Source organism: Nelumbo nucifera, chromosome 1 (assembly GCF_055504915.1).
Source record: "Nelumbo nucifera cultivar China Antique chromosome 1, China Antique-T2T, whole genome shotgun sequence".
Taxonomy (NCBI): domain Eukaryota; kingdom Viridiplantae; phylum Streptophyta; class Magnoliopsida; order Proteales; family Nelumbonaceae; genus Nelumbo; species Nelumbo nucifera.
In genome coordinates, this window is record NC_142649.1 from 163288434 (window position 1) to 163301672 (window position 13239).

Below are 13239 nucleotides of genomic sequence, written 5' to 3' on the forward strand. Positions count from 1 at the left end.
TACAGCTTGTCATTAATTGAAGACAATTTTTGTATTATTTCCTCTGAAGAAGCTTATCACAGAGACCGACTAATAGTGAAGGTTAAAAAAATTAGAACCAAAATAGTTAACCGTATATTCATTTTAGTATGTGGCTGCTTCCCTTTTAACTGACTATAGTTGAAAAATCCAACTAATTTGGATGGGATAAAGAATTTGATAACTGATATTAATGTGGGGTGTCAATATGTGTCATTACTCTTTATTTCTGTAGTTGGTTTCATTCCCTCAACTTTCTGTTTTTCTTTTATTTTCTATCAAACCAAATATGGCCTCAAGTAATATCATTGAACTTCAACTTATACCCAACTAACTAGTCTAATTGAAAGCAGACACTTTGAAAAAACAAAGGTTTCATTGTATTTCTCACCTTCTTGTTCATAATTGTTCTAGACAGGAAAATGTAAAATTGTTAAAATTTACCTGGAACTCCTGTTTTACCCATTTGGTAACCAAGCTGTGATCAGTCGAATATCAAGTTCTGTTGCTCTAGGTGAGCAAAATTAAAAATCAATATAGGCCCCTTAACCCCTTATTAGCATCTGCGCCTTTGATAAGTACCATAGAATTACTGATAAAATATGTCCTTTAATTAAAGTGTCTCTCTCTTTGGTCACATAAAGTCCTTGTCCACTTACAGTACTGCATGGAGATTACTTGTAAACTTTAATGTTTCTGTGTTTTTTGAATTCAAAAGGTGGTTTGGTTATTATTCATAGCTTGGGCAGCACTTATATGGGACACTTCAGCTTCATATAATGTTCATGGTTATTCCATACATGAGATATAACAACTATTTCAACACATTATGATGCCTTTTTGATTAAACCACTTATTCTATATGGTTATAATGATCAGAACCTAGATAGTTGTTTTGTGTTCTTGTGAGCTTTTCTTTGTAACTTGAAAGACTGAATGGTGTACTTCCAGTTTAATTGTTCATGTTTTAGATAATTGGTATAGATTCTGGATGAGATTTCTTAAAGGTGTTGGTTTGCAACAATACAAATTCATGTGTACACCAGTTACACCATATTTACACTCGGAGGGGGGGGGGGCACAAGAAAGACAATTAAAAAAAGAAAAAGTGGAGAAACCAAATGTGAATATGTGGCAGTTTATTATATCAGTAATATCTACATGAACAAAACTGAGGGAAGGAAACACCAGAGAGTTATATAAAAACAAAAAGGGGCCTTTGCAAAAACTAATATAGACATGAATGAAATCTAAAACTATAAATTGCAAAGAAAATTTAGGAGTCAATTGTGGTCCGTATTTCAAGATGGCCAAGCATTACCGTCTAAGAAGGCTGACAAGTGGTTTATCAGAAACTGGTATGAACTTGACAAGAAATGCAATTGGCCAAGATAAAGCTTTAATCCCAATACAAACAAGCCACTGCCCTAGATTCAGCTGTTCAGTGTTGGCAAACCTCTTCAGGAACTCAACCATCAGCACTTGAAGAACCACTGTCATCCCAACGATCCCTAGAAACAGCCGGTTTCTATGTATTTCCTCAAATATGTTCTTCTTCTCCAGTTTTCTTGCATTGAATTCATTAAAAACTTGACAGAATACAAAAGTATTAAAGATAAGGGTGTCCTTAATTTTCTCATTTATGTTAAAGATAGACTTTCCCTTGAATTCTAGGGTCAGTAAGATGGTCACCTGATATAGAGCTTGAGTAATAAGGTTCCTCCACATAATATTGGTAATGAGTGGCTCTGTTCGATCCACTGGCGGCTTTTCCATGAGCTCTTTGGTGGGCTGTTCAGTGGCTAGGGCCAATGCTCCCAAAGTGTCCATGATCAGGTTCACCCACAACATCTAGACTGCTGTTAATGGGACTTCACCAGAAGATATTGCTGCCGTGAAATTGATCACAAGGGCAGCAATATTTACAGTGAGCTGGAACTGGACGAGCTTTTGAATGTTGTTATAAACACATCTTCCCCACCTCAACACTGTCGCTACAGAGGCAAAGTTATCATCTAAGATGACAATGTCTGAACTTTCCTTTGCCACTTCAGTGCCTTGAATCCCCATAGAGAGCCCAATGTCTGCTTCTTTGAGAGCTGGTGCATCATTTGTTCCATCACCAGTCACTGCAACAACATGGCCTTTTTGCTTTAAACTCTGCACCATTAGAAGCTTGTCTATGGGGGAGGACCTTGCCATCACCTTGATTTTGTCAATCTTCTCCATCCTTTCTTCTGCTGAGTAACTCCGGAACTCTATACCTTCTACAACTGCTTCATTGTTCACTTTTTCATCAGGTTCAAGTATCCCACATTCGATGGCAATAGCTCTTGCAGTGAAAATATTGTCTCCAGTGACCATCTTGATGTTCACTCCAGCATCTCTGCAAGCTTTTACAGCTGTTTTCACCTCTGGTCGACAAGGGTCCTTCAAGCCCACTAGGCCCAACAAGGTGAGGCTGTCTTCTTGGAGTCTGTGGTAATCCAATCCACCTTCAATTTCTACTTCCGACATTGATTTCTGGGCAAAAGCAATGCATCGGAGACTTTTAGCTGCCATGCCTTCAATAATTTGCTTGAATTTCATCCTTTCACTTTCATCCATGGTTTTTGTGGTCCCATTTCTTTCATAATAATTTGAACACATGCCCAGTATCATCTCAGCCGCTCCCTTCCAATGTGTGTCAATCGTCCTCTTGGCCATTGTCTTTATTAAAACTCCACTTCTTTTCTTCTCTGAATTGAAGGCTTCTACATGAAGGATTCTGCAACTTTGCTTCACTTCATCCATATCCATACCCAACTCTGAAACAGCCCAAGAGAGAATTTCTTTTTCAGTGGGACTGCCAGAAACCTCAGGTTCCATTCCTGAAGCAGGTCTGTAAACACTACCAGTTGTGTTTAGACCAACTCCTTGTCGCAGCAAATCAACAAGGTTTGGGGCTATAACAAAAGCGGCATGGTTGTCCTTTGCTTCTTCACCAATCCAAAACTCAATGACCTTCATTTGGTTCAAGGTAAGGGTGCCAGTTTTGTCTGTGCAGATGGTTGTGGCTGAACCCATAGTCTCACAGGAAGCTAGTTTTCGAACCATTGCATTGTCAGCCATCATTTTTTTCATAGAATATGCTAGGCTGAGAGTGACAGCAAGTGGTAAACCTTCTGGTATTGCCACAACCGCAATTGTGACTGCAGCAGAGATAATACTGACCAATGCATTCATCAGATCATTGAATTTGGTGCTGTGGCCTTTGTATTTACTGATTCCATCCTCCTCTTTTATGTGTCCAGTGAAGTAACGAATCAGCATCACGACAAGAACTAGGAGTGCGATGGCCAGACCAACCTTCCCTATGTAAGAAGTCAGCATGTTGAGACGAGCTTGTAGAGGGGTCTGTTCATCTGAGTCCTGGGTTATGGAGCTCATCATCTCGCCCCATGTGGTGGTGTTCATGCCCACAGAGGTGACAAGCATGCGAGCAAAACCATCTGTTACTTTTGCTCCAGAGAATAAGAATGGATTTTGACTGGCATCAACATCCACAGGGTCGCTTTCCCCAGTCATGGTAGACTCGTCCACTTGTAAGGAGTGGCCATTTAAGAATAATCCATCTGATGGAATCTGGTCTCCAATCTTCAGACAAACAACATCTCCCACCACAATATCAAAGATGGAGATCTGTTGCCTCCTCCCATCTCTGATGATGTCCACATTGATGTTGCTGCTCTCGTGTGAAAGTTTCTCAAACTGCCTTGATTGCTTGAAGTTACTCACAGCAGAGACAACTATAACAAGAAAGACAGCAAGCAATATGCTCCCACCATCATACCACCCTTCTTTCAGCCCATGCTGTTCGATACCAAACACGAGTGAGAGGGTTGCACAGGCACAAAGTATGAGAATGGTGGTATCTTTGAATCCTTCTGGCACAAAGTGAAAGAACCCTTTTGCAGGGGGTTTCTTATATGTATTGGAACCGATCACATGGCGTCGGAGGTTGAGATCGTCAGCATGGCCACGAATCCCATTCTTGGCATCAGTTTTGAAGGCTGCAGCAACTCCTTCAACGCCTCCAAACACACGGAGACTTTCCAAGTTCTTCTCCTTTACCATATCAATGAAGCTTTTGTGATCGAAATTAGAAAAAGGGACATGCTCTTGCTCACCATCATCCTTGGGATGAATGTCAAGTGCGATATAGGATGGGGAACGTAGGGTTTCAGTGAGGAACTGGTCTTTTTTCTTGGCCAAGACATCATTAATAAGGGAGAAAAAATTCTGGAAATATAGATGGCTGTGAAGGCCAAACGCCACCTCTGCTGAGATTTGGTGGGGGTGGTAGGCATGGTAAGGAAGAACGTACCAACATGGGCATTATCTTCACTGCAACTGGGATCAGTTGGGGCGGCCATGATCACAGCGTTGGTGAAAGGGATGAATAGTATTGAATACTGATAACCAGTAATAGCAGTCTCTCAAAGGACGGTTGTTTACTCATGGAGAACTTCTAGATGTGGTAGGAAAGATCATCGCAGTTTCCTTATAGCTCCCCAATTCTTTCTCTCACACCAATTCCCCTACAAAGAAGTCTACAGCAAGTTGGATTTGGAATCCGCAGGCATCATAAATTCCCTATAAAAAGATTATTATGTGTTGGTAATGTAAAGCATTGGATATTTAGGTTTTGAAGATATAAAGCTTATTAATAGGAAGGAGCTCTACCCTCTAGCTATTGAGCTTCAGAAACCGACTCCATTCCGGTATTAATGATTCTACAGGTCACACGGCGGTTAACGTCTCAGAAACTGATGCCGTTCTTTTAGCTATTCTGTTCGACCCCTTGCTTTACGCTTTGATATTAATCTTGATCTTGACGAGGAAGTTGTAGTAGCTACTAGCTATGGGGTTTATTTAGGCGGGCCCAACATGAGTCAAGACCGATTTAGCCCGCAATTTAACATGGATTGGGCTTGGAGTTTTGGTTTTAGATTGAGTCTGGGTTCAGAAGTTTGGGCTTGTCTCAGGTTGGTTACTTATGTTGTCTGAACCTGGACACACATATATATCAACTTTTAGTGTGGGCTAATTGACCAAATCAAATCCAATATAAGTGCATCAAATTTTATTGCGAGCTACACTCAAGTTGGATAGTTCATGCTTAACCTCAGGCCCAGTCTGAGATTAAGAGGAGCTTTACTTCGCTGGTTGAACAAAGGACTCTTTCGTCCGAAATAATAAAACTATGGGTCCACGTCTATTTATTTTGCCACATCATGATGGGCAGATTTTACAAACGGCATTAGGTTAATTATCCCCAAAACCCTACCTTTTCCTCTTCTCCCGTTAACATCCTCTCATCGGAAAACCTTAAATTAGAAATGCATGGGGGTGAACAAACCACATAGGCATAGAGTTTCTCTTCTCGTCTCGCTGTCTTCTCTTTATCGGCATGAGCTTCAAAAGTTTGGCATCGTGACCGGCTTCTCTTCTCTCATCACCCATTGCATGCGCGCACCAAATACTTGAATTCAACCAGTTTTCCTAAGACCTGCCGGTGCTGTAAACCCATTCGTTTGTATAAAGCTTCCCAAGTATTGTGGCGTCAGAGAGAACAATACCCATTGCAGCAAAGGTTTTTATTGTCAGTGTTGGATTTTAATCTCATTAGAGATTAAATTTAATGGGATTTGATTTGATCAATTACATGAAATGTTACACTTGCATACATGTCTTAAAAATAATTTTTTTTTCTTATTAAAAACAGTTTTTTAACTTGTCCCATATTAAAAAATTACAAGTTTTATTTTGAGTTTTTTAATAGGAATTGATTTACATTCAGATAAATAGAAAAGGGTATAGAGGCTTGCAACAGTACAACCAATGCACACGCCTGTTAGATCTCAGGATTAAGAAATACAAATCCCGCTCCTCCCTTTCGTGCAGAGTTTTTGCTTTTTTGTATTATATTATATATGTTGTGTTAACTTGATTTAATTAGTGATTAAAGTTTCCGGTGAAGAATGCCAGTCACAAGCGTCATGCCGGCGAAGGGAAGAAGGGGGAAGAGAAGAGGAAGAAGGTCAGGAGACTCAGGACAAATTAGCCTAACGCCGTTTGTAAAGTTTGTAAAGCCCTGCCCAATCGTCAATCTGACATGGCAGAATAAAGGAATATGAGCCAATAGCTTCAATCTTTAGGACGAAACCGTCCTTTAATCAAGGAGCGAAATAATTCCTGATTTAGTGTGGGTTTTGTAAGTTAAAACTTAAAACTTAAAACCCTCCCTGCCTCCTCAAACCTCCTAATCCTTACCTGAAGTGGGCTGGATGTTAGAATCCAAACCTTTCCTGCACATAGAAATAAAAAACCATCCCCGACCTTATCCTCCTCTTAGTTGAGTCCGGATCTCCTACTTACACAAATTCTGCCCATCTATTCACATAACATTACAGTCACACATCGAGAACATCTCATCCTCTTACATAATAATATACAGGGGGAGATGTACCCAATTGGCCAATTCACAAGGGTAGTGTGTTATGGGTAGACGTGGGCAAGAGATCCAGAGTCCTCTCAATTGAGGGTGGGGCAGGTTGGGTCCAAAACTTGTTTGCAATCTCTTGTTATTTCATGTTATTTATAAGTAATTAACGAGCAAACTAATATGAACGAACATACAAATTTCCAATTATTTGATTCAAATATGTAAAAAACACATAAGCTATCTGATGAAGGGTGATTTGGCCCAACCTAGCGACCAAGGTACATGTGGATGCAATCAGCCAGTAGGATGACAACTCGGCAAGGGGAGCCTTGTCAGCAGCTTGGGAACTTGAACACCTCGGCATAAAGTCATTTCGACATAAAGTCACCACGGCACCCAATTTATTTCGGGGCCAAAGAACCGAAGTGCCAATTCGGGGTCAAAGAACCGAAGCGCCTCGTAATCAACTCTAGAAGCTTCCCCAACGGACTTTGAATCTCCCGGGATCACGATGTCTAATAACATGGCTTATCTTCACTCCGCCCGAATCGGAGGAAAGTGACAAACCTTATCAACTGGCGCATTGCTCTCCTTCAGAAATGAAACGGATCTTATACATGCATCCCAGAGATCCCAGAGCCTTTTCGTAGGATTCACGGTTACCCAACTATATAAGGGCATCGACCCTCAAAGGCGAAGGTCGCGCGATTACTTACACTCAAGCTCTCTAACATTCATACTTTGCTCGCAAACACACAGAATACTAACTTAAGCATCGGAGCGACCTCACCGAGTCTTCCACCCCGGTCCCTCTGAGCACTGTTTTGCAAATTGATCCAGCTTGCCACGCGAGAACTTCCAGGCAACTCCCCAGCTAGGAGCTTCCAGATCGCGCACCATCAATTGGCGCCGTTTGTGGGAAATGATCAAAAGGTCATCCTAATCTTAGTTGCAGTTCTAGTTTTCGCTTCAACCTCAATGGATTCTTCCAGCAACACCGGGAAAAGCATCGAAATGAACGTCACCGAGGGGTTGGATCAACAATCAACCTTTCCCCAAGGCCTTATGGTATGTATCAGCTAGTTCACTATTCCCCTCACAGCTTCAGTGGTCCCATCTCTGTCTGTACCACAAGCCACCCTGCAAGTGAGCGTCCCGCTCCCCCCAGTAGGTGTGACTTTCTCTGAGCCATCCATAATCCCCCCTAGAGTCGAGAACTCCCAGTTCCATGACCTTGTTCAATGCGTCCGAATGATATAGATCCAGATGCAGTAGGTCCAACAGTTTCAACAACATCAACAGTACTATCTGTACCATCCAGATGCAGTAGGTCCAACAACTTCAACAATATCAGCAGTACTATCTGTACCAATAGTATCAGCAACAGTTTCCACCACTGCAGCCAAACCAGCAACCGATTCCACCTCGGCACATAGGGTTGCACCAGGGGCACCCATGAAGGCCTGTGCGGAGGACATTAGGGGGGCAGAGCCCTCGCACAGAAGGTGTTAAGGCAAGGTTACTATTGGCCCACAATGAATGCAGACGCACTCGAGCTCGTCAAGAAGTGCGACAGATGTGAGAAGCATGCCAATATCCACCATCAACCTGTTGCCGATTTGAAATACATTACCAGCCCGTGGTCCTTTGCGGAGTGGGGAATTGACATCCTCGGTCCTTTCTTGCCAAAAACCGAGTAGAGGAGGTTCCTGGTTGTGGCAGTAGATTACTTAACGAAGTGTGTGGAAGTCGAGCCCCTGGTAACCATTACAGCTCGTAACATACAAAATTTCTTCTTTAGGAGCATAGTATGCCACTTCGGACTACCCAGGTGCTGATATCCGATAATCAGAAGTAGTTCAAAGATATCAAGTTCCAAAACTGGTGTGCCGAGATGGGGATTCAGCAAAACTTCACATCGATGGCACACCCTCAAGCAAACGGGCAAGCAGAAGTAACTAACAAGGCGATACTTTGCGGACTGAAAGCTCACCTAGCTCGAGCAAAGGGATTGTGGGTGGATGAACTGCCCAGTGTCCTTTAGGCCAACCAAAGTACTATCAAGACTGCGACGGGTGAAACTCCCTTCAACCTCACGTATGGTACAGAGGCGGTGATCCCGATAGAGATTAAGGTACCCACCTTGCAACTTGAGGCCTATAATGAGGAAGCAAACGATGTCGAGCTCCGTACCAACCTGCACCTGGTAGAGGAGGTGCGAGACCTGGCCTACATTCGGACTATGACATACCAGTAGAGAGTAGCTCAGTACTATAACACTCGGGTCAAGAAGCGGCGGTTTCGTGTCTGCAACCTAGTTCTCCGGAAGGTTATGGTACCTGAGCCCGGCATGGGTAAGCTCAGACCGAATTGGGAAGGTTTGTACTGTGTAAGATGGGTGTTCGGGGAAGGCACGTATGAACTCAAGACTTTGGAAGGGAAGCAGGTACCTCGAGCATGGAACATCGACAACCTAAGAAGGTACTACTTATGAGTCCATGACTCCAATGTAAAATTTCTTCTAAGTCCATGGAACCACTGAACTGGTCAAAAAGACGTCGAGCTAGAGAGAGGACTACGAGTCACTCCCAGTAGCCTAAGGGCCACGGTGTCGAGCTGACAGAAGATCTCGGTACTACAATAAGACCTAGTCGCCTCTTCGGCATAGGCAGATAAGTCCTAGTCGCCTCCTTGGCATAGGTGCAACAAGTCCCAATCGCCTCTTCGGCTTGGGAAAGTGAGTAGCCCATGCATAGATAGGTCGAGTATATACTCTATAGTGTCTGTCCACCTCGGTGTACAACAATACCGAGTTATTCCAACTTGGAACCCAACTCGTTAGCTTGGCACTTCGGAATAACCAACACTTAGAAAAAATTTTGTTTTTTGAATCACTATGCTTCATTAACAAAAGTTTCGAGTACATGGAAAAAAAAACAACATATAGAAAGGAAAGCAACTGCTACTACAACCGAGCTCGGAGGCCCGGGACATACACTATATATGGGGGTCCAAGAAAAGAGGCAAGTGGTATCAATCAGTTCGGGGCCTTCCATCCACAGTAGTAGCCTCAGTAGGCTGATCGGTCTCCATGAGGTCATCGACAACATTAGCGGCGTCACCTCCCTCTTCCCTTTCCACAGTTCCTTCACCGAGGAGATCGTCATTCTCCTCCTCCTCGGAGTTAGGGTCCTTAGCTGCCTCGAGGGCCATCTCCTCGGTGATTTTTTATGTTATGATGGCGCTAAGGTCGAGATGAGGAAACTCACACCAGGTCAATCACCTGCTGATTTTGAAGCCTTTGCGGTAGCCCGCTGTTCCAGTCTCGAAAAGCAGCTTGCGTTGTTCTGCCGAAGACTTGTACTTCTCAACGTTCTTGACCTTCGCCTCTTCCATTGAACGAATCAGGATGTTAGTCCACTCCTTCACCATCTACTCGAGGCTCTAGACTTCTCTCTCAAGGGTCACCTCGCGCTTCTTCAGCTCCTCCTTCTCTGCCATCAGAATAGTCAGCAATTCTTTCTGAGCTCATGCATCCTTCAACAATTTGTTGTTCTCGCTGCGAGCCAAGTTCAGTTCGGAGTGAGCCTTGCGGGATGACTCCTTGGCCTCGAGAGCCCGCTTCAAGTTCGTCTCGGACTGGTAGACCAGGGCGTGGATCTATTAGTTCACTTGACAAGAGAAGAAATGAAACATAAGTATTGAGAAAAATCTAAGTATAGAAGGGTTGAAGGTTGAGTACGTACCACCACGCAGTGTGTCGCCGCTCTTTCCCCGAGCTAAGCGGCTGGTAGTTCAGCCCATCGAGTAACCTCTTCGGGGAAGACCACGTCTTTGCTTTTGAGGAGACCAAGCTTCGGACTCAAGATGCTCCGAGCTGAGATGTCGCTGTCCAATGGGGTAGCCTCCTGAGCTTGTTGAGCCTCAGAAGATGTAGTTTCCTCAGGAAAATGATTTGGAGAAGCCCTATCCTGATCCTCCTCGACCAGGTCAATTACTAGTGGTTGTTCGGTGTCGGTTGGAGGTTAGGATGTGGTGACACCAACGTCCGAGGTGGTAACCTCCTCATGAATGTAGGCCTTCTTGGATGCCCTCTTCTTCTTGCTCTTCTGCATGCCTTTGAAGAGCTCGTCGGCAGAGAAGTCGGCCATGATGACTGCAAGAAGGCGACAAACAGAGTTAAATGCAACATCAAAGTAAAACAAAATAAGAAAAAGATCACAACAGTTGGTGACCTACCGGGAGGGCTTAGGCCGGCCTCCACAAGCTTCTCCTCGGTCACGACGTCCTCGAACTTCAGGCCAAGCTTCGCCCAAGCCCGGATTTCCTCCCGCATTTGTTTATCCAGCCTAACGCTGGGGTCCTGAATGGCAAGCCTCCAGTGAGTTGGAAAAGGCCACCCCTCCATGTTACAAACTATGAAGTAACGTCTCTTCCAGGCCGAGACTTTGTTGAGGAGCTCGTGTAATTACTTGTACCTGGGGCGAGGAGACATGTAATAATTATGCCTGTGCTCAGGTAGAACACAGGCATAATTCTTTTTGATGGAAATGATCGAGGAAAAAATGGTAAGGTCAAGAGGTCGGTTATAGTCATGAAAAATGGAGATGATACCTACAATGTTGCGAATGGAGTTCGGGTGGAGCTGGTTTATGAAGATGCCAAAGAATTTGATGATCTCGACTACGAAAGGGTGGAGTGGAAGACGTAGGCCGGCTACGAGCTGTTCCTCAAAGACCACGATCTCGTCGTGACCATGATCCCAAGGAAAATTGCCTAAGGGAATACTATAAACGAAGTCGTTGGGAAGTCTATAACGAGCTACTAAGGATAGGAGCCTATCTGTTGTCATTGTAGATGGATCGAACCTGTCTAGCAGTCGACCTCGGTGTAAGGAGGAGGCTGATTTGCTAGAAGCTTCTTGCTCTCTCCGAGGTGAGTCTACCTCGGACAGATTGGGGTCCTCATCCTGTGCCGAAGTGCCCACCTCGACAGGATGAGGCTCCGCGGTCTATGCCGAGGTACCCACCTCGGCAGTATTCTCTAGCATTCATACTTATCTCGAAAACACACAGAATACTGACTTAAACATCGTAGCGAACTCACCGGGTCTTCCACCCCGGTTCCTCTGAGCACTGTTTTGCAGATTGATCCAGCTCATCACATGAGAACATCTGGGAAACTCCTCAGCTAGGAGCTTCCAGATCGCGCACCATCACTATCAATTACACTAAGTTCATATGCCCTATAACAACAAAGTCTAAACTTATAAGTACTAAGGGTATTTTAATACATTCAATATATGGGTGAGGAAGGTCAGGTTTACCCGAATATCATACTCTATTCATAGTCATACGTGTTGTAAAATCCCAAAACCCATCCCCACTCAAAACCCTTCTTTTTTTAAAAAAAAATCACCCACGTGTGGGTGAGGCCGGATCTGCTCCTCACACCTGGCGCCTCACATGCACATTCTATCATGCATTGGGAACATTTTCCGTACTTATTTATTATTATTCACGGGAGATATTCCCAATGCACGGTGGATGTGCATGTGAGGCGCCCATTTGTGAGGAGAAGATCCCGTCACAGTGTGGGTACCCACTAGGGCAGGTGGAAATTGCAATTCTTTTTTTCTTTCATCATTTACTTAAACACTCCCTATTGTTTAATGCATTTACTCAAGCCTACACTCTACTTTGCATATTACGAAAAGATCTCTTGTATTTGGCAATCACATTATTTAATCAACCTTTTGTTATGAGCCGTTTGTACCTCCATCTGAAAATGGCAATGCAACCTCTTAAAATGAGTAGAAAATGTTAAAGGGCATGATTTCAAGGTACTTTATTCCAAAATTATTCCAAGTCCCAACAGTTCTCCCAGTCTACCCCTTCTCTGGAGTCTAGACCAAGGGCCCGTTTGGGTGAAGAATTTGTTCTATCAATGACATTGGCTTTATCTTAAAGATAATTTTCCTTATAACAGAAAAAAAAAAAAAAAATATATATATATATATATATATATATATCTTATCGGAATGATTTAACCGCGCATCAGAATAATTTGTGCAATCAATAAAAGGAAAAGACTTAATTGGAGCTTTCCTAGAATGTAACATAACAAAAGCCCAATACAGTATTTTCTGGAGATGGACTAATTAGCTACCCTATGTTGAAGAACATCATGATCATCTCCTAAACCTTAGGAAATGGCTAGCTCCATGAAGCCTAAAAAAGACCTTATTACGAGATGAATTTTTCCAAAAGGCAAATGGGTTCAAAATTATATTGCAAGAACCATTACGTGTCAATAAATCTGCTTCTATGACCCGGATTGCACAAGTATGGACTATGGATTGCACATTTTTCTTGGGTCAGATGTAAATGTTACAGCATTTTCTGGGATAAGCTGTTAACAATGTGGGGAGATGTTTGGTCAAAAAACATCTGAGACCAAGTTTTACGTGCAATATTTCCTTACAAAGATGGTAATGGGTCAAATGGGTTTGAATTGAAAACTGCAGCTCAAACCCTAGCAATTTTCACCGTGTTTGAATTTGCATTGTCCAATGCTAGAATGAACCCTCATCGATCCCATCCCTAAGATCACTAATCACTACACTGCTGGGAATAATGAAGTAACAAGGCAAACACAAAAGATTAACAAAAAAAAATTAAAGCTAGACCATAAAGATCTGAAACCCAAAACCCACGATTCGGCATTCATCGTCG

The 13239-nt window shown here is 43.2% G+C and overlaps 1 pseudogene; it reads right to left on the bottom strand.

Annotated features, from left to right (window-relative positions):
• Nucleotides 1-876: 876 nt before the first annotated feature.
• LOC104612392 (putative calcium-transporting ATPase 13, plasma membrane-type pseudogene) lies at nucleotides 877-4749 on the bottom strand (annotated as a pseudogene).
• Nucleotides 4750-13239: the final 8490 nt, after the last annotated feature.